At 32.3% G+C, this 21,413-nt stretch overlaps 1 pseudogene; it reads left to right on the top strand.

Moving 5' to 3' along the window:
- The window catches only part of LOC139841293 (uncharacterized), a 44,660-nt pseudogene that overhangs the window by 7,272 nt on the left and 15,975 nt on the right, over positions 1–21,413 (top strand).

The raw sequence follows: 21,413 nt of genomic DNA, 5'->3' as shown, positions 1-21,413 counted from the left end.
TCATTCGACCAAGCACATCACCGTGGGGAGCTCCTGTTTTGTTTGTCAAGAAGAAAGATGGTACATTCAGGTTGTGTATCGACTACCGAGAGTTGAACAAAGTTACCATCAAGAACCGCTACCCACTACCGAGAATCGACGACTTATTTGATCAACTACAAGGCTCGTCTGTTTATTCAAAGATTGACTTACGTTCCGGGTATCATCAAATGCGGGTGAAAGAAGATGATATTCCAAAGACTGCTTTCAGAACACGTTACGGTCATTACGAGTTTATGGTCATGCCGTTTGGTTTAACTAATGCACCAGCTGTGTTCATGGACCTTATGAACCGAGTGTGTGGACCATACCTTGACAAGTTTGTCATTGTTTTCATTGATGACATACTTATTTACTCAAATAATGACCAAGAACACGGTGAACATTTGAGAAAGGTGTTAGAAGTATTGAGGAAGGAAGAATTGTACGCTAAGTTTTCAAAGTGTGCATTTTGGTTGGAAGAAGTTCAATTCCTCGGTCACATAGTGAACAAAGAAGGTATTAAGGTGGATCCGGCAAAGATAGAAACTGTTGAAAAGTGGGAAACCCCGAAAACTCCGAAACACATACGCCAGTTTTTAGGACTAGCTGGTTACTACAGAAGGTTCATCCAAGACTTTTCCAGAATAGCAAAACCCTTGACTGCATTAACGCATAAAGGGAAGAAATTTGAATGGAATGATGAACAAGAGAAAGCGTTTCAGTTATTGAAGAAAAAGCTAACTACGGCACCTATATTGTCATTGCCTGAAGGGAATGATGATTTTGTGATTTATTGTGACGCATCAAAGTAAGGTCTCGGTTGTGTATTAATGCAACGAACGAAGGTGATTGCTTATGCGTCTAGACAATTGAAGATTCACGAACAAAATTATACGACACATGATTTGGAATTAGGCGCGGTTGTTTTTGCATTAAAGACTTGGAGGCACTACTTATATGGGGTCAAAAGTATTATATATACCTACCACAAAAGTCTTCAACACATATTTAATCAGAAACAACTGAATATGAGGCAGCGTAGGTGGATTGAATTATTGAATGATTACGACTTTGAGATTTGTTACCACCCGGGGAAGGCAAATGTGGTAGCCGATGCCTTGAGCAGGAAGGACAGAGAACCCATTCGAGTAAAATCTATGAATATAATGATTCATAATAACCTTACTACTCAAATAAAGGAGGCGCAACAAGGAGTTTTAAAAGAGGGAAATTTAAAGGATGAAATACCCAAAGGATCGGAGAAGCATCTTAATATTCGGGAAGACGGAACCCGGTATAGGGCTGAAAGAATTTGGGTACCAAAATTTGGAGATATGAGAGAAATGGTACTTAGAGAAGCTCATAAAACCAGATACTCAATACATCCTGGAACGGGGAAGATGTACAAGGATCTCAGGAAATATTTTTGGTGGCCGGGTATGAAAGCCGATGTTGCTAAATACGTAGGAGAATGTTTGACGTGTTCTAAGGTCAAAGCTGAGCATCAGAAACCATCAGGTCTACTTCAACAACCCGAAATCCCGGAATGGAAATGGGAAAACATTACCATGTATTTCATCACTAAATTGCCAAGGACTGCAAGTGGTTTTGATACTATTTGGGTAATAGTTGATCGTCTCACCAAATCAGCACATTTCCTGCCAATAAGAGAAGATGACAAGATGGAGAAGTTAGTACGACTGTATTTGAAGGAAGTCGTCTCCAGACATGGAATACCAATCTCTATTATCTCTGATAGGGATGGCAGATTTATTTCAAGATTCTGGCAGACATTACAGCAAGCATTAGGAACTCGTCTAGACATGAGTACTGCCTATCATCCACAAACTGATGGGCAAAGCGAAAGGACGATACAAACGCTTGAAGACATGCTACGAGCATGTGTTATTGATTTCGGAAACAGTTGGGATCGACATCTACCATTAGCAGAATTTTCCTACAACAACAGCTACCATTCAAGCATTGAGATGGCGCCGTTTGAAGCACTTTATGGTAGAAAGTGCAGGTCTCCGATTTGTTGGAGTGAAGTGGGGGATAGACAGATTACGGGTCCGGAGATTATACAAGAAACTACCGAGAAGATCATCCAAATTCAACAACGGTTGAAAACCGCCCAAAGTCGACAAAAGAGCTACGCTGACATTAAAAGAAAAGATATAGAATTTGAAATTGGAGAGATGGTCATGCTTAAAGTTGCACCTTGGAAAGGCGTTGTTCGATTTGGTAAACGAGGGAAATTAAATCCAAGGTATATTGGACCATTCAAGATTATTGATCGTGTCGGACCAGTAGCTTACCGACTTGAGTTACCTCAACAACTCGCGGCTGTACATAACACTTTCCACGTCTCGAATTTGAAGAAATGTTTTGCTAAATAAGATCTCACTATTCCGTTAGATGAAATCCAAATCAACGAAAAACTTCAATTCATCGAAGAACCCGTCGAAATAATGGATCGTGAGGCTAAAAGACTTAAGCAAAAAAAAGATACCAATTGTTAAGGTTCGATGGAATGCACGTAGAGGACCCGAGTTCACCTGGGAGCGTGAAGATCAGATGAAGAAGAAATACCCGCATCTATTTCCAGAAGATTCGTCAACACCTTCAACAGCTTAAAATTTCGGGACGAAATTTATTTAACGGGTAGGTACTGTAGTGACCCGAACTTTTCCATGTTTATATATATTAATTGAGATTGATATTTACATGATTAAATGTTTCCAACATGTTAAGCAATCAAACTTTTTAAGACTTGATTAATTGAAATATGTTTCATATAGACAATTGACCACCCAAATTGACCGGTGATTCACGAACGTTAAAACTTGTAAAAACTATATGATGACATATATATGGATATATATATATAGTTAACATGATACTATGATAAGTAAACATATCATTAAGTATATTAATAATGAACTACATATGTAAAAACAAGACTACTAACTTAATGATTTTTAAACGAGACATATATGTAACGATTATCGTTGTAAAGACATTTAATGTATATATATCATATTAAGAGATATTCATACATGATAATATCATGATAATATAATAATTTAAAATCTCAATTGATATTATAAACATTGGGTTAACAACATTTAACAAGATCGTTAACCTAAAGGTTTCAAAACAACACTTACATGTAACGACTAACGATGACTTAACGACTCAGTTAAAATGTATATACATGTAGTGTTTTAATATGTATTTATACACTTTTGAAAGACTTCAATACACTTATCAAAATACTTCTACTTAACAAAAATGCTTACAATTACATCCTCGTTCAGTTTCATCAACAATTCTACTCGTATGCACCCGTATTCGTACTCGTACAATACACAGCTTTTAGATGTATGTACTATTGGTATATACACTCCAATGATCAGCTCTTAGCAGCCCATGTGAGTCACCTAACACATGTGGGAACCATCATTTGGCAACTAGCATGAAATATCTCATAAAATTACAAAAATATGAGTAATCATTCATGACTTATTTACATGAAAACAAAATTACATATCCTTTATATCTAATCCATACACCAACGACCAAAAACACCTACAAACACTTTCATTCTTCAATTTTCTTCATCTAATTGATCTCTCTCAAGTTCTATCTTCAAGTTCTAAGTGTTCTTCATATATTCTACAAGTTCTAGTTACATAAAATCAAGAATACTTTCAAGTTTGCTAGCTCACTTCCAATCTTGTAAGGTGATCATCCAACCTCAATAAATCTTTGTTTCTTACAGTAGGTTATCATTCTAATACAAGGTAATAATCATATTCAAACTTTGGTTCAATTTCTATAACTATAACAATCTCATTTCAAGTGATGATCTTACTTGAACTTGTTTTCGTGTCATGATTCTGCTTCAAGAACTTCGAGCCATCCAAGGATCCGTTGAAGCTAGATCCATTTTTCTATTTTCCAGTAGGTTTATCCAAGGAACTTAAGGCAGTAATGATGTTCATAACATCATTCGATTCATACATATAAAGCTATCTTATTCGAAGGTTTAAACTCGTAATCACTAGAACATAGTTTAGTTAATTCTAAACTTGTTCGCAAACAAAAGTTAATCCTTCTAACTTGACTTTTAAAATTAACTACACACATGTTCTATATCTATATGATATGCTAACTTAATGATTTAAAACCTGGAAACACGAAAAACACCGTAAAACCGGATTTACGCCATCGTAGTAACACCGCGGGCTGTTTTGGGTTAGTTAATTAAAAACTATGATAAACTTTGATTTAAAAGTTGTTATTCTGAGAAAATGATTTTTATTATGAACATGAAACTATATCCAAAAATTATGGTTAAACTCAAAGTGGAAGTATGTTTTCTAAAATGGTCATCTAGACGTCGTTCTTTCGACTGAAATGACTACCTTTACAAAAACGACTTGTAACTTATTTTTCCGACTATAAACCTATACTTTTCTGTTTAGATTCATAAAATAGAGTTCAATATGAAACCATAGCAATTTGATTCACTCAAAACGGATTTAAAATGAAGAATTTATGGGTAAAACAAGATTGGATAATTTTTCTCATTTTAGCTACGTGAAAATTGGTAACAAATCTATTCCAACCATAACTTAATCAACTTGTATTGTATATTATGTAATCTTGAGATACCATAGACACGTATACAATGTTTCGACCTATCATGTCGACACATCTATATATATTTCGGAACAACCATAGACACTCTATATGTGAATGTTGGAGTTAGCTATACAGGGTTGAGGTTGATTCCAAAATATATATAGTTTGAGTTGTGATCAATACTGAGATACGTATACACTGGGTCGTGGATTGATTCAAGATAATATTTATCGATTTATTTCTGTACATCTAACTGTGGACAACTAGTTGTAGGTTACTAACGAGGACAGCTGACTTAATAAACTTAAAACATCAAAATATATTAAAAGTGTTGTAAATATATTTTAAACATACTTTGATATATATGTATATATTGTTATAGGTTCGTGAATCAACCAGTGGCCAAGTCTTACTTTCCGACGAAGTAAAAATCTGTGAAAGTGAGTTATAGTCCCACTTTTAAAATCTAATATTTTTGAGATGAGAATACATGCAGGTTTTATAAATGATTTACAAAATAGACACAAGTACGTGAAACTACATTCTATGGTTGAATTATCGAAATCGAATATGCCCCTTTTTATTAAGTCTGGTAATCTAAGAATTAGGGAACAGACACCCTAATTGACGCGAATCCTAAAGATAGATCTATTGGGCTTAACAAACCCCATCCAAAGTACCAGATGCTTTAGTACTTCGAAATTTATATCATATCCGAAGGGTGTCCCGGAATGATGGGGATATTCTTATATATGCATCTTGTTAATGTCGGTTACCAGGTGTTCACCATATGAATGATTTTTATCTCTATTTATGGGATGAGTATTGAAATATGAAATCTTGTGGTCTATTATTATGATTTGATATATATAGGTTAAACCTATAACTCACCAACATTTTTGTTGACGTTTTAAGCATGTTTATTCTCAGGTGATTATTAAGAGCTTCCGCTGTCGTATACTTAAATAAGGACGAGATTTGGAGTCCATGCTTGTATGATATTATGTAAAAACTGCATTCAAGAAACTCATTTTGTTGTAACATATTTGTATTGTAAACCATTATGTAATGGTCGTGTGTAAACAGGATATTTTAGATTATCATTATTTGATAATCTAAGTAAAGCTTTTTAAACCTTTATTTATGAAATAAAGGTTATGGTTTGTTTTAAAAATGAATGCAGTCTTTGAAAAACGTCTCATATAGAGGTCAAAACCTCGCAACGAAATCAATTAATATGGAACGTTTTTAATCAATAAGAACGGGACATTTCACCCGGCCCGGGAAGTGTTGAATTGTATACATCCAACTTTGGATTCTGAGGAGAAGAGGAAAGATGTTATTGAATTTGTGCATAAGCTTATTAGATATCATCTTCAATTTGAGGCTAATGTTAATTCATACATATTTAACTTTTGTCGCTTTGTTTTTGCATTGTGTAAATATTTTTTATAACTAGTTAAGTGACCCGTGAATTCACGGGTTTGATCAAAAACTATTACGATATATTCCTACTTTAATACAAAAATATTAAGGTGGTGATAATATTACTCATCCATGATCATATTCCATAAGGTATATATATATATATGTATATATAGCATAGATGACAACTAAAACAAATTGAAGATGACAACTAAAATAAATTGAATATAACTAACGAAACATACTAACATTTCAAGATATGAGTCACCGAACATCTCCTACATCACTCTATAGTTAATATTAAATCTCTATCCTTGTGATGTCATAAATAAGCAATTATTCTTTATAAAAATAAATCAAAAGAAAAAAGAAAAAATTAAAAGACATGTAGATGATGTCATAAACACTAATTAAAATAAATTAATTAAAAAGGAGTAATTATTTATCTTCTACTTTATTAATAAATTAGTTTTTCCTTTTCATAATAACAACTAAATAATTATTCCGTATTATTTTTAACGAACATCATTATCTTCTGCATCATATCTTATTCTTTTTATTTTCTTCAATCATAACAACTAAATAATTTATGTGGCTAAAATGCAAGTCAGATTGTGACTGATATTGTGTGATATATTTGTGTGGGAATATCAAATCTCTTATAACATACTTAAAATAAAATTTCTTAAACACAACAAAATATCATTCATTAGTCAACTTTTTAAACACAAAATATCGGATCACTTTTTAAAATTATGATAAAACATCCACGTGACCATATGTACAAACTTTAAAAAATTATACAATCTTTTATAAAAGACCCCATTAACACATGTACAAACTTTGAAACATATTATACCACCTTCATATAATAATTGTAATTTTAATTTTTTTAATAAAAATAAGGAGACATTTGTTATTACCAATAATTATTATTAAAAATATAAATACTAAATTTTAACACAACAAAATATCATTCATTAGTCAACTTTTTAAACACAAAATATCGGATCACTTTTTAAAATTATGATAAAACATTCACGTGACCATATGTACAAACTTTAAAAAATTATACAATCTTTTACAAAAGACCCCATTAACACATGTACAAACTTTGAAACGTATTATACCACATTCATATAATAATTGTAATTTTAATTTTTTTAATTAAAATAAGAAGACATTTGTTATTACCAATAATTATTATTAAAAATATAAATACTCAATTTTAGAGCAAAATTTATTATTATTATTATTATATTATTATTATTTAACTATGGTTTTTTTTACCGAATTAATTACGTTACACATGTATACAAAATACACGTTTCAATAAAATGTTGTAATGTAGACTTTTATGACAAGGAAAATAGAAATTGTGATGAAAATTGGAAGAAGGTCGTGGGAGAATAAATGTAGTTCATTTATTCTGACCAAGTTAAGTATATCAATATGTTTGTAAAAATAATGACAAGTTTCTTAGTCGGAATCTGTAGTTCCACGGGTCATTAAACTAAATGACTTTAACATTTACGTTCACTTAATACCTAAAACATATCATTAAACTATTTTATTAAAACAAACCCGTGATTTCACGGGTCATTTCACGTATATATACATATACATATATAGATAAAGATAAATATGAAAAGTAACATATACAAATGAAGATAAAAGTAACAATACTTCGGCATGAGGGAGTAATGCTACTGGTACTTAGTAAATGTCCATGACTTCTCATTTATAGCCACTAAATGGATGTAAAGCTAGTTTCTATGTCTATTTTTTTTACAAAATACGAAAAGTAAGTTAGAATAGACAAAATTAAATACAGTACAAAATGAGTTTTCATTCCATTTACATTCTTTCCCAAAACAAAAGTAAACTCTGTTGTTAATTTGTAAGCATGTGAGATTACGGAGACCGGTTTTCTTCAAAAGTTAGAAGAATATAAGCCAAACATCATCTTTATAACAAAGGATATAACAATCTCGCAATTAAACGAAGAAATCAGAGTTCTGGTAAAACTAACGTAATCATGAAGAGCTTGAATGAACTCGCCAAGGGTAAAGGGCCAAAGACCAATAATGTCAGCAAAAGTCATACAAAATCTCCAAAGCTGTGATAGTAAGCATATAGTATATATATACTTACATATTAACTATTAACCATTATGATAATGATAAAGAGCATACTTATTAAAGGAAAAAATAAAGAGATGTGGATATGAACCTACCATGAGAAGATTTCCAACAATTTTATTAATAAATTGACGGGAGAGTTAACATTTATTAGGGCAAAGGATGTAATAGAGAAAAAAAACTCACTTAAAGGACTCTTTGTGCAGTTTTTGCTTGGGAAAGATGAAAACGGCTAAAAACCACCAACACGTGGACGATTTCAGTAAAAGTTTGTCTACGAAATAACATGTAGAACTGCTATTTATTAGCATGTAAGTAACATGTTGCAATTGAAAGGAGATGACAACTTTAAGCAAGCATATGACTATGATTATGCATATTATGTAGAGCTCCATGTGCAGAACTAAATTAAAGTAAAGTTTATTAAATCTAAGTTTTTGGTTGGTAATAACTTACTGAATGGGTCATGGTTGACAGCAAAAACGAAATGCAAGTGAGTGATCAGTATGTTAACTTCAATTTCATCAAAAGTCAATACCAATATTAAAGATCAATATGAAATTAAATTAAAAAAGTAATTGGGTTGAATATGATAAAAGTTATAATCATGAGTTTAAAGGAGCCCGATCGTAGTGAATGGATTTTTCATTGCGTAACGATCTGATTACTACATACGAATCGGATTAAATCTACAGGCGGCCACATAATCTCGAATCTACTCATGAAGCCTAAATTATCATTACACTCAAATTATAACTGAAAAAACGAAATCAGGAAGAAAAAAAAATTATACCTTTAGTAATCTTTTTCTCTTGGGCATTTCATCAAACAATTTGTAAGCACTACAATAGAAAAAAGACAACTTTAGTTGGATATGAAATCAAACCGAAAAAAACCCTAAAATTACCAAATTGAAAGCATATATCTGGGATTAAAACCACAAAATATAGAATCTAAGATAAGATTAGATGTAAAGTTTTTATCACAAGCTCACCGATTTAAACCCTAAAAATCTCCGACTCATGTAATCGTTCAAAAGAAAGGAGAAACAATATACGAAAAGTAAAATACAAAACTGAAATATTACCTGAAAACAATCTCGATCTCATCATACCTTCTGATTGAATCTGAAATATTAGAGAAATTGAAAATGATAGGAAAGTGAATATAGAAACCCAGCGATTTGAAAGATGAATAGGTAATTAGACCTTTGTATACCTTGCTTTTCAAAAAAAAAAAATTAGACCTTTGTATACCTTGCTTTTCAAAAAAAAAATTAGACCTTTGTATAATTTTTAATCTGTAATAAAAAAAAAAGGGTAATAATTGCTTTTCCTTAAACTGATACTCAGAATTTAATATTTTAATAATTTTAGCCCTTTCATGATCATGATTATGTGAGCCTTTTTTTTTTTTTCAATTTTATTTTATACGCTATTTAATCACCTTAAATACACCATTTAATTAATTTGATACTTATTTTTATACAAGGTAAGTAAAGAGTAATTTATTTTGTTCTTATGTACAAAGTTGTTAAAACTAAGAAAAAACAACATAAAAACTACCAAAACCCCCCACAAGTGACACCGACCAGCCGCTGTTCGAAACAAAAAATAGTACAGATCTGAAGAAATAGACGGCGGCAGCAGAGAGCAGTGGCCGACGGTGCTGGAGGTATAAATTTACAACATATTCAGCACGAGGATTACAACCACAACTAAAAATGTACAACATTTTCAGCACGAGGTACCACCTTAATAGTCATTTTTTCTTTTTGTAAAACTGGCTCTGTATGTATGAAGTTAGGAGAGGAAATGATAAAGTCTATTAGGCAAATATGTTGTATAGAGCTCGCAAAAAATTGATTTTATCTAAACGATTTGATGTTTAAAAAAAAATTGACAAAAGGAAACTTGTAGTTTTTGTTTCAAAACATGTGTATCGGCAGGGACATGTTAGCCATGTGTTGACTTTTGTCAACCCATCCAGCGGTCCCCGGTAGCCCACTGGAGCCTGACGAAACACCATCACCCATTTCCCCACAGCATGCCAGGCCCGATAAACGAACCTGCATTGTCATTGTTTCAATCTTCGCATGCGTGAGACCAAGGGATCATTTGGGCCCGGTAAGAATAGTTTTTGATCCAATTATTTGGAAAATCCTCACCTAGTGGGAATCGAACCCTCACCTCCTCCCCTAAGGGAGAGTGAGTCATTCGCCACTAGACTATTGGCCCATTCTTAAAAGGAAACTTGTAGTTAATCGGAGGTAAAAATTAGGTAGGGTCCACGTTCATTTTTGGAAAAGCTTGGTCCAAAGCAGTAATCATTAACCCTATTTTAACCTAGTTGGTTTTTTAATCTTAGACTTTGGTTTACTCATCCTTACCCAAAAAAATATGGAGGCATGCATGAATGGTGATTGGGGGAGACCGTAGTGTCAGATCAATATCTTCTTGTGTACGCTTTGTCACAACAAACTATACAGTAAAAGTAAATAATAAATGGCTCAACTGTTAAATACTTTAAGATTACATCATCTTAGTTGCCATGTTACAACTCTTGAAACATACTCCGTATATTACAACCTTAAAGTCAGGTGATGACCTCAGCATCAACTCTCAATGATAAGATATACTACCTCCGTCTCATTTCAATAGTCCACAGACAAAAAACACGCAGTTTTAGGAAATCCCACTAACTTCATTTCTCCACCAATGAAATATCTTCTCTCTCCAAATCCACCAATGAAATATCTTCTTTTCTTTCTATTTATGGAAGTGGACTATCAAAATGGGATAGCCCAAAATAGAATAATGGCCTATTGGAATGAGACGGAGGTAGTAATAGATAGATAGATTGGTGTTTCAGGTTTATATCTTTTTAGATATTTTTTTTTTTTTTTTTTTTTGATGATTGATAAGGTTAGGAATACTACTTTTAGTGTATGCAGCTTCGTTTCATTCTCAGAATTGTTATTTTCTAGTAAGTTTATTTACGTTTATTTATGTTTAGATATCTCCTAAATATATTTAATAGAAACTTTCAAATAACACTTGATATCAGGTGTTGTCTATTCCACCGCGTATTATGTTATCATGTGTAAGCTACAGAATTGATTTGTTCATTTTGTATGAGTTCCTTTTGAGTACACTTGGAATTTAGCATTTCTAAGTACATCGTTGTGCTTATTTTTGTTCATATATAATCACTTTGATGGAAGTTTTGATATTACTTTCGCTCTTGTCGTTTTTAGTCTTGGAAGATTAGTGTTGATATCCTGTCGGCTTCCTAGTTTTGTTGGTCAGTCATTAGGTCGACACTAAAACATAGAATTATTGGCAACTGATTTGCTAGAATGTCGAAAAGTATGGGAATGTTACTTATAGCTTGATCGAATCATTTGCATTATTATTTTTTATTTTTTTTCAGGAGTGAACGTAACGAGTTCAGTGACATAGATAGCATAAATTGATAATATCTTGATAGCATCTTTTTTAACCTTTGGTAAATTATTTGTCTTTCTTTTATATATCATATTCAAAGCATGCTATTCATCTCATAGATCTATAAAATTGGCTTTGGTATAAGATCTTTTTTAAATATACTTGGGTTTTAAATAAAGTAGTCATTTGCATGGGTATATTTAGTGGGGAATTTTAATCTGACATTCACTAGTGTGCCTTTTAGGTGTTCCCATATGGCTCAGTGCCACTGAAGACTTATCTCCCTGACGGAGACATTGATCTGACGGTCCTTAGTACTCCTAACTTGGATGATATTCTACCTCGGGAAGTTCTTCGCGTTCTTCAGGAAGAAGAGCAGAATGGAAATACTGAATTTGAAGTAAAGGATACTCAATTTATCGATGCTGAGGTAGTGAGGTTATCCTCGTTACACAACTGTTCAATTTTTTTTTTTAATGGTATGGTATTTGTCCTGTATATTTTGGAGTATATTTATATGATGGATGCAAGTGTGCCATCTTTTTTTGTTCTTATGTAAGCTGTGATATATTGAATATATGTGGAAATATAGGCTGGTTGGTGGTTAATGGATTCAACCAGAATAGTTGTAATGTTAAAACGGCCCGAGCAAAAAACTTTTATCTGTTTTATTATTTTTATCAAATTGAAAATTTTGTTAAATAACTACCCACCTTTCTACATTACCTGTATGACCCATTTAAAGTGGGTCATAAGCCGAGTCTAACTGTTCACAGTAAAAAGGATTAAATTTGTCACCTTTTTATATGGAATATCTTAACAAAGAGTCTAACCTTTTTATACGGGTCATAAGCCGAGTCTAACTGTTCATAATAAAAAGGATTGGGATGTGATTCTCACACACTCACTTTTAGTCCATACACACTAATTTCATTGAATTAACTATTTTGCCCTTAATAAAATAATACCAATAATACGAGTACTCCGTGTACCTAACTAAAATATACAAAACCAATCAATTATTTGGTGACTCTCACTGTTATCTTTTCTCTGAATAACCACCATGAAAATTTTAGGGAGTATTTCTTCTCTCAACAACCGCCCCTTTATCCCAAACAATCTAGTTTTTGACTTTCGAATCAAAAGGTTATAAATATGCAGTGAATAAAGACGTGCTAATTTCGAAACCGTAGTCGAGATTGAACGTCATAGAGCTTCAGGCGATTGGATTAGCCGCAAGATTGTCGCAAACGTCAACGCATCAATTCGAGAACTTTATGGACCGAATGAAATACAATGGTTATTTTTTAAACGCTTATATAAGAAAATACGACGACAACAGGTTTCTTGTTTATCTGTCGAGTTTCAGTTCTTTGTACCTGGTATTTGATAAATTGATACTTTGCCAGAAAAATCAAACAAACAACCCTAATTGGTCGGTTTCGCATTAAGTGGTGCGACGACGCTTCGATTAACGAGCATTATTAAAATTTAGTGGGTTATGTTGAGAAAAAGATCTGTAATTGAATGGTGGTGAGGATGGTTTAAAACTATTAAAATTGTGAGCATTAATTTACCAAATCAACAAATTTAATTTAATTTAACTTGGAGGGTATAATAGTCAATTATGAAATATTGGTGTGTATGGATCAATAATGAGTGTGTGAGGATCACCTCCCAAAAGGATTAAATTTGTCACCTTTTTATATGGAATATCTTAACAAAGAGTTTACCAACCTAATTTGTTCAATACAATTTAGTGTCATGTTTCATGTGGCAGGTGAAGCTTGTGAAATGCCTGGTTCAAGATATCGTCATCGACATATCATTTTAGGGTTGTGCATGGTCCATACCCGGACCGGACCAGACAAAACCCGGACCGAACCGAAACCCAATTTTTTATGAGAATAGGAATCGAGGACCAGACCATTAATATACGGTTCGGTTCAGTCCGGTTCTAACTTTGGTCCAATCGGTTCGGGTAAAAACCCGACCTATATATATACTTTTGAAAATATGTTATATATATATTATTTCATTCCATTATTTATAACGCACTTAACATTTGGGCATATAATTCACAGCCTATCGTTTACCATACGAACTATGATAGCGCATATTTATATATATGTATATACATAGAAACAACCTTACAGAGTTTATCATATACCAATTGTAATCCATTATTTGCTTTGGCTCCAAGATATGGTACGATAACTAAAATTCCTATTATTATTTAGATATTGTTTACATAGTTATCATGTATTGTATTTTAGTATATATGTAACGTAATATCTATAAGATCATTGCCATAATAAATATGTATATTAGTAACAAGGATATATTATCAGTACGTAATATATGTGGGCCACAAAGATATATGTTTTCTCGGTTCGGTCCAGACCAATGGTCTTTTCGGGTTTGGCCCGGACCGGACCGAAACCCGAAATAATCAAGATATATGGACCAAGGACCGGACCAAATATTCTCGATTATTTCGGCTTCGGTTCCTCCTCGGTCCTCGGTTTTTTTCGGTCCCACCCGGACCATGCACACCCCTATATCATTTAATCAGTTGGGCGGACTTTGCACCCTGTGTTTTCTTGAACAGGTAGGATCCTTAGGTATTATGTGAAATTTTTTGCCATCATCAGTTCGTGTATGCATATTTGATTCAGTTATATGTTACCACAAAAATATATATTTTATCTTGAGGAACCACTACTGTAACAATGTCTATGTTTAAAATCTACACACCGACTTACAGGCTACCTGAGTTAAGTTAAAAAGAAATGTTGTTTTTAACTCCTCAAAAACCATTCCTTTGGATTTATTCATACATTCTTTGATGCAGGTTGATCGCCTTGCTGGCAAGGATCATCTTTTTAAGCGCATTATTATTCTGATAAAAGCATGGTGTTACTATGAAAGCCGTATACTTGGTGCTCATCATGGGTTAATATCTACGTACGCTTTGGAAACTCTAGTCTTATACATCTTCCATGAATGAATGGCCCAATAGAGGTGATAACTTTTGGGAATTCACATGTGAAACCATATTTGTAATCAAAGATGCATATTCTTGAGTTCACTAATGATCTATTTTTACCCCGTTGTAGGTGCTTTACAGATTTTTGGATTATTATGCCAAATTTGACTGGGATAACTATTGCGTCAGTTTGGATGGTCCGGTTTTCAAGTCTTCTATGGCTAACTTAGCCGGTAAGATTTAAACAGTGGCAAATTGATAGGTTCAACTTGTTAATATTAAAAGTCGAAATATCTTAATCTGAGTCGGATTTTGTTTTTTAGTTGTAAGCACGTCGGATGATTTAATAGTCACCAATTATGCTATGTTTACAACTTTGAAATTGTTCTTAAAGAAATGGGTATTACTTCACTATTGATTATATAGTAGTACCATATTCAATATGAAGGTATTTCGTATGCCCGAGAGACATATTAAATTAATGTGGCTAATATGTTATGATCCAAGTCGGGTCATACCTAATAACAAGCTTACCGACACCTTATATGTATTTAATCTTAACGATTGGATCGTTAAATAAATACGCGACACTTGGACTTTAAAAAATCGGTTTTCTAAAATATTATCACTTGAGATAAATTATTTGGATAATTTATATCATAAGGATTTAATTGTTTATAGGTTTACATAATTATATTGCGTTATATTTTATAAATGGTTTATAAAATATGTAAGTAACTTAATAAATACATGGGTTTATATATCTAGTTTTATAAATCATCGTTTTTTTTATAAACCCTCCATGGTGGACAGTTTTGGGACTCCAAGGCAACACCCGTGCTCTTGTTTTGTTACTTTTAAGATCACACAACTCCTTATGTGCATGTGGAACTCTTTAACCAAAGATTTGACTCATTCATTCAAGTGACAAGTTTGAAAACTCCCTCTTTCTCCTCCTATTAGCTGCTGGCCAAAATATTTGAGAGAAAAAGAGAGGGTTTAAGCTTGGTAATCTTACTCATTAAGTGTCAAAATCCTAACTAAATTAAAGGTGGTGTTGGTGCACAAAAAACTTGTGGGTATTACACACTTGAGGCTTCAAGTTAGAGGTTATTATTCCATCATCTTCATCATCTACTTGCTCATCCAAAACAGCCCTCAATTAACTTGAGGAGGTATATACTTTCTTCCTTTCTCGTTAAATGTAAGCTTATGTTCAAGACTTGATATTAACATGGGATTAAACAAAATGGCTAAACATATAAACATGATTTTAATATTATGCTTCCGCTTGCTATAACTCTCATAAAATTGGTTTTGTGATTATGTAAACTTTATGAACATGTTGTTATGAAACTTGTTAAATCCTATCAATGGTATCTAGAGCCGAAGTCTATGGAGTATACTTCTTAAATGGTTATTAAACCCACTATATTTGCATTCTATGTACATGCATGAAAGTAAAATGCAAAAATTAAAGGGTTTGGGTGGGTTTGATGGTTTGGCCGAAATATTTGAGACCCAAAATGGGTTTTGGGCTCTTCCATTTTGGTCATATTTGTTGTATGTTGATGTTCACAATCATAGCCTTGGCCTTGTGTTTGAATGAATGTTTGTTTGGTTGATTTGTTTATCATTCAATATGGTTGTATTATTCATTCATTTGATTTGTAATATTATTTATTCTTTTGGTATGTAATATTATTTTGGTTATGGATTTTATTTTATATTTGGTATGTAAAATAGATTAGGTTGTATTTCATTTTCTAGACAAAATGTATTAGAATATATTTTGTAACAAAATGAAGATACAAGAAGGTGACAATGAAGAACACAGGGAAGGATGCAAGATTTAGTGGGAGATGTAAAATCTCCTACTTTGTATTTTGACCCATTGACCGATGGCATTTTGTGTTCGGCTAAACAAAATGCCTACCAAAAGGCTTGATTGTGAACATATTGTTTTGCATGCGTGGTTGTTTTGTATGATTGTGGATTGTGCATTTTATTACTACAAGTTAATCACACAAGTTAACAACAAGCAAAACGACATTTAAATGGTTAAATTGAAATGACAAAAGGACGTTAATAAATGGTTATTAAGAACAAGAAAAGGATTACACATATAAAATGGTTTATTTCAAAGTAATGAAAATGGCTTTGTTACATGTCATGAAAATGTATTTTCATATGTACCATATACTAAATGCACGTTGGTATATGGTATAAAAGTTTTCTTAAACTAGAAATAATGAAAACTCAAAATCCCTTTTATAAACTAGGTTAACAAGTTTAACGCCATCCTTTTGTGTGACACTTAGACATAGAGGCGGAGCTACATGAACATGAGGGTGGGCCTGTGACACCACTCATCTGTCCAAAAATTCACAGCCCATACTTGTTCACATTGTGTAACTCAATGGACTTCTGTTTGGTGACACCACCGATTAGTATTGGGACCCTCAGCCCATTTGGATTAGAAGACCTAACAGATTATAAATGAATAGTATCATCCAGGAAAGACTATTAAGTGCTAACCGGTACGAACCGGTACCAAAACCGTTTTTTGTAAACTGTGAATCGATACCGAATAGCATCGGTACGGTATTTCGATACGATACGCTTTTGATATGTCGGTATTTTTTCGCATCCCTAACTCGATCTATTTTGAGTTTATTTTGTGACACCACTAATCAAAATTCATAGCTTCGCCTCTGCTTAGACATATTAGGGAACTCATAATGGGATAAAGGTCACCTAACCGTTATAAGCAAACTAATATGATTAAGGTAAATTTCACATGCTTGTGGGATAAAGGTCACCTAACCACTTGTATGTTAAGTTTACATGTTTACACAAGTAGAACGACTTGATTTGAGAATCATGAACTTAGGGTCACCGAAGCATGAGGAACAAATAGGCGTTGATGGGATAAATATGCCATGCAAAAGGATTGCATGATCACATACCTTAGAAGTTGCAAAAGGATTGCAATTGTCATATAAATGACTACCTAGCTAAATCAAATAACGGGATAAAGGTCACCTAACCGGAATTTGGTTTACCGTTGGATTCTAAAATTTAATATATCAATTGGATTTAAAAGGGTATTGATCATTAAATTAAAAATTGACACTTAAACAAACTTTGTTAAATTTTGTAGATGGCCGCCAATAACAACAACATTCCAAATGCACCAGTCAACTTTAATAACCTATCATTGAGGTCCTTACTCGAAAAGGAAAAACTCAACCATACGAATTTCATGGATTGGTATCGCAATCTAAGAATTGTCCTCAAGTTTGAGGATAGAGCGTATGTGTTGAAAGACCCCATTCCCGATCAACCCGAGGAGGATGATGTCGAGGGTATGGCATATTGGGAGGAATATTGCGCCGATTCGGTGAAAGTTTCTTGCCTTATGCTTGGGACCATGATCCCCGAACTCCAAAAGGACTTTGAGCATCATGGAGCATACGAGATGATTACTCAGTTGAAGGAGATGTTCCTTCAACAAGCTCGTATTGAGCGCTTCGAAACGCTTCGAGCGCTTCATGCTTGTCGAATGGACGACTCCCAATCCGTCTCATCCTATGTTCTTATGATGAAAAGCCTAATTGATCGATTGCACCGTCTAAACTGTAACATGTCTAATGAATTAGCCACGGACCTTATCCTCAACTCTTTGTCAAAAAGGTTTGACACATTCGTGTTGAATTACAACATGAATGGTTGGGATAAAAGCATTGGCGAATTGCATGCCATGCTTAGGACGGCCGAATCAAGCATGGGTAAAAGGGCTTCTCCCGTGCTTATGATCAATGAAGGCGGGTCTAAGAACAATTCCACTTCTAAGCCAAAGGTGGCCAAGAAGAAAGGACCTGCCTACCATGGCAAGGGCAAGGGAAAGGGAAAGATGGTTACCCCAACCAACAAAAATAAGAAGCAAAAGGTTGCCGGACAAGCAAACCCAAGGAAGATCCGTGCTTTGGTTGCGGTGAGATGGGTCACTGGAAATGCAACTGCCCGATCTACCTGAATTGTAGTGACCCGGAAATTTCCGACCAAATTTAAACTTTAATCTTTATATGTATCCGACACGATAAGCAAAATCTATAATGTTGAGTCTCGAAAATTTTGAAATTTTATATATGTAATCAATTTACCCTTTGACTATGCTCGACGATTCACGAACACTTGTTAGTACACATTCCACTTTTATTTTTTTTAATATTTCGACCGTACCAATTAAAGTTATGATTGTCGACACAATCTGAGCTATAAAACAAGAATAAACGATTCCTAAAGCTGGAGTAGTTAATCAGTCTTCTGCAATTCGAATGATTTAAAAAAAAAATAATATTTACAGCTTCTTTCTCCTCTGTTCTTAACCCATTTTACCAAAACTCGATTTTTAATTCCATTTAAAAATCTATAAGTGCAGAGATGTTAGCAATCTTATAATGAAACTATCTGCAAATTCTCAAATTCTAATTCGCTAAATCAAGGGTTAATTCTTGAGCCAAAGTTTTTGACAAAAAAAGTCAACTTTTGTTCTAAGATTAAATTGAGGAATTTCGTGACGTTTCCGTTGAATTTTATGATTTAGAAAGTTTTTATGAACCTTTTGAAACACAATTTATGTTATAATATTTCTATGAAATAATCTTAAACTCGAAATCATATTTTTTTTTTGTTTCACTCGTCGACACAGCAGCAAGGCTGTTTGAATGATTTTATTTAATTTGTTTTTTTCTTTGGCTAATCTATTTAAACCTGTTCTAAATGATTCGGTATCTGTTTTAAAATCAAAATTATCTGATAACTCGATTATGTGGATGTGGAATTGAAACTGATAATGTATGATGAAGAAGAAGAGAAATAGGAAGATAATTAATACGGGTTTAATATAATTAGAATGTGAGTTTAATCAGAAAAACTATTACAGCTCAATGGTTAAGGCTTTGTCGGGTGAGCGAGAGGTCTCGGGTTCGAGCCCGATCGTGGGTATTTCTTTTTAGAGCGATTTTTTTTGTTCAAGGGTATAATTTCTTTTCCTTTCTAATTATTATTATTATTATTATTATTATTATTATTATTATTATTATTATTATTATTATTATTATTATTATTATTATTATTATTATTATTATTATTATTATTATTTGTTGTTAATATTAATTATTATTGTGCTAACCATAAGACAAATTGTTATTATTAATTATTGTTATTATCACAAGCATTATAATAATAATAATTATTATTATCATAACCTTAGTTAACAATTATGATTATCATCGTTATTATTATTATTATTATTATTATTATTATTATTATTATTATTATTATTATTATTATTATTATTATTACTATTATCATTATTATTACTATTATTATTATAATTATTATTAGTATTAATCTTAAGTAGTATGATTACTAATATTATCATTATTAGTAAGATAATTATTATTATTAGTATAAGTATTATTGTTAATAACATTAAGAAGTATTATTATTATTATTATGAAAATAATACAAGATATCATTATATTCATTAATATTAGTATTAGTATCATTTTTATAACTATTAGTATTGTTATTATTATTATTAAACTAAAGTATCACTATTAACATCATTATTATTATTACTATTATCATTTTAATAAAGTAATTATTATTAGTAAATCATCAATATCAAAACTAATATTTTTAAACAAATTAAGTATATTCCTTCATACAATTCTAAATATATATGGATATCAAAATAATCATGTTAATCAGTTTAACTACATGTACAAGATATCACATAAAATATATTTTTAAATGAAATCTGGTATAAATCTTATAACTATAAAATATATAAATAATATACATCAATAAATGAAATTTTGATATTTTTATCGTACGTTTTAATAGAAATGCAATTAATATAGGTTCGTGAATCCGAGGCCAACCTTGCATTGTCTAGTTGTTCAATGTCGTTATATGTATTTTTACTACAAAATACAATACGGTGAGTTTCATTTGCTCCCTTTTACTCTTTATATTTTTGGGCTGAGAATACATGCGCAAATTTTATAACTGTTTTACGAAATAGACACAAGTAATCGAAACTACATTATATGGTTGAATGATCGAAATCGAATATGCCCCTTTATAGTCTGGTAATATAAGAATTAGGGAACAGACATCCTAATTGACGCGAATCCTAAAGATAGATCTATCGGGCCCAACAAGCCCCATCCAAAGTACCGGATGCTTTAGTACTTCGAAATTTATATCATGTCCGAAGGAGGATCCCGGAATGATGGGGATATTCTTATATACATATTGTGAATGTCGGTTACCAGGTGTTCAATCCATATGAATGATAATTTTGTCTCTATGCATGGGACGTATGATTATGAGAAATGGAAATATGAAATCTTGTGGTCTATTAAAAATTATGAAATGATTATTTATGTTAAACTAATGAACTCACCAACCTTTTGGTTGACACTTTAAGGCATGTTTATTCTCAGGTATGAAAGAAGTCTTTCGTTGTGCAATTGCTCATTTTAAAGATATTATTTGGAGTCATTTATGACATATTTCAAAAGACGTTGCATTCGAGTCGTTGAGTTCATCAAGATTATTATTATGTCAATTATAGTTAGTTATATTATAAAATGGTATACATGCTGTCAACCTTCGATGTAATGAAAGATTGTCTTTTCAAAAACGAATGCAATGTTTGTAAAA

Source organism: Rutidosis leptorrhynchoides, chromosome 4, assembly GCF_046630445.1.
Source record: "Rutidosis leptorrhynchoides isolate AG116_Rl617_1_P2 chromosome 4, CSIRO_AGI_Rlap_v1, whole genome shotgun sequence".
Lineage (NCBI taxonomy): Eukaryota > Viridiplantae > Streptophyta > Magnoliopsida > Asterales > Asteraceae > Rutidosis > Rutidosis leptorrhynchoides.
This window is presented reverse-complemented; position numbering and strand designations above follow the sequence as displayed.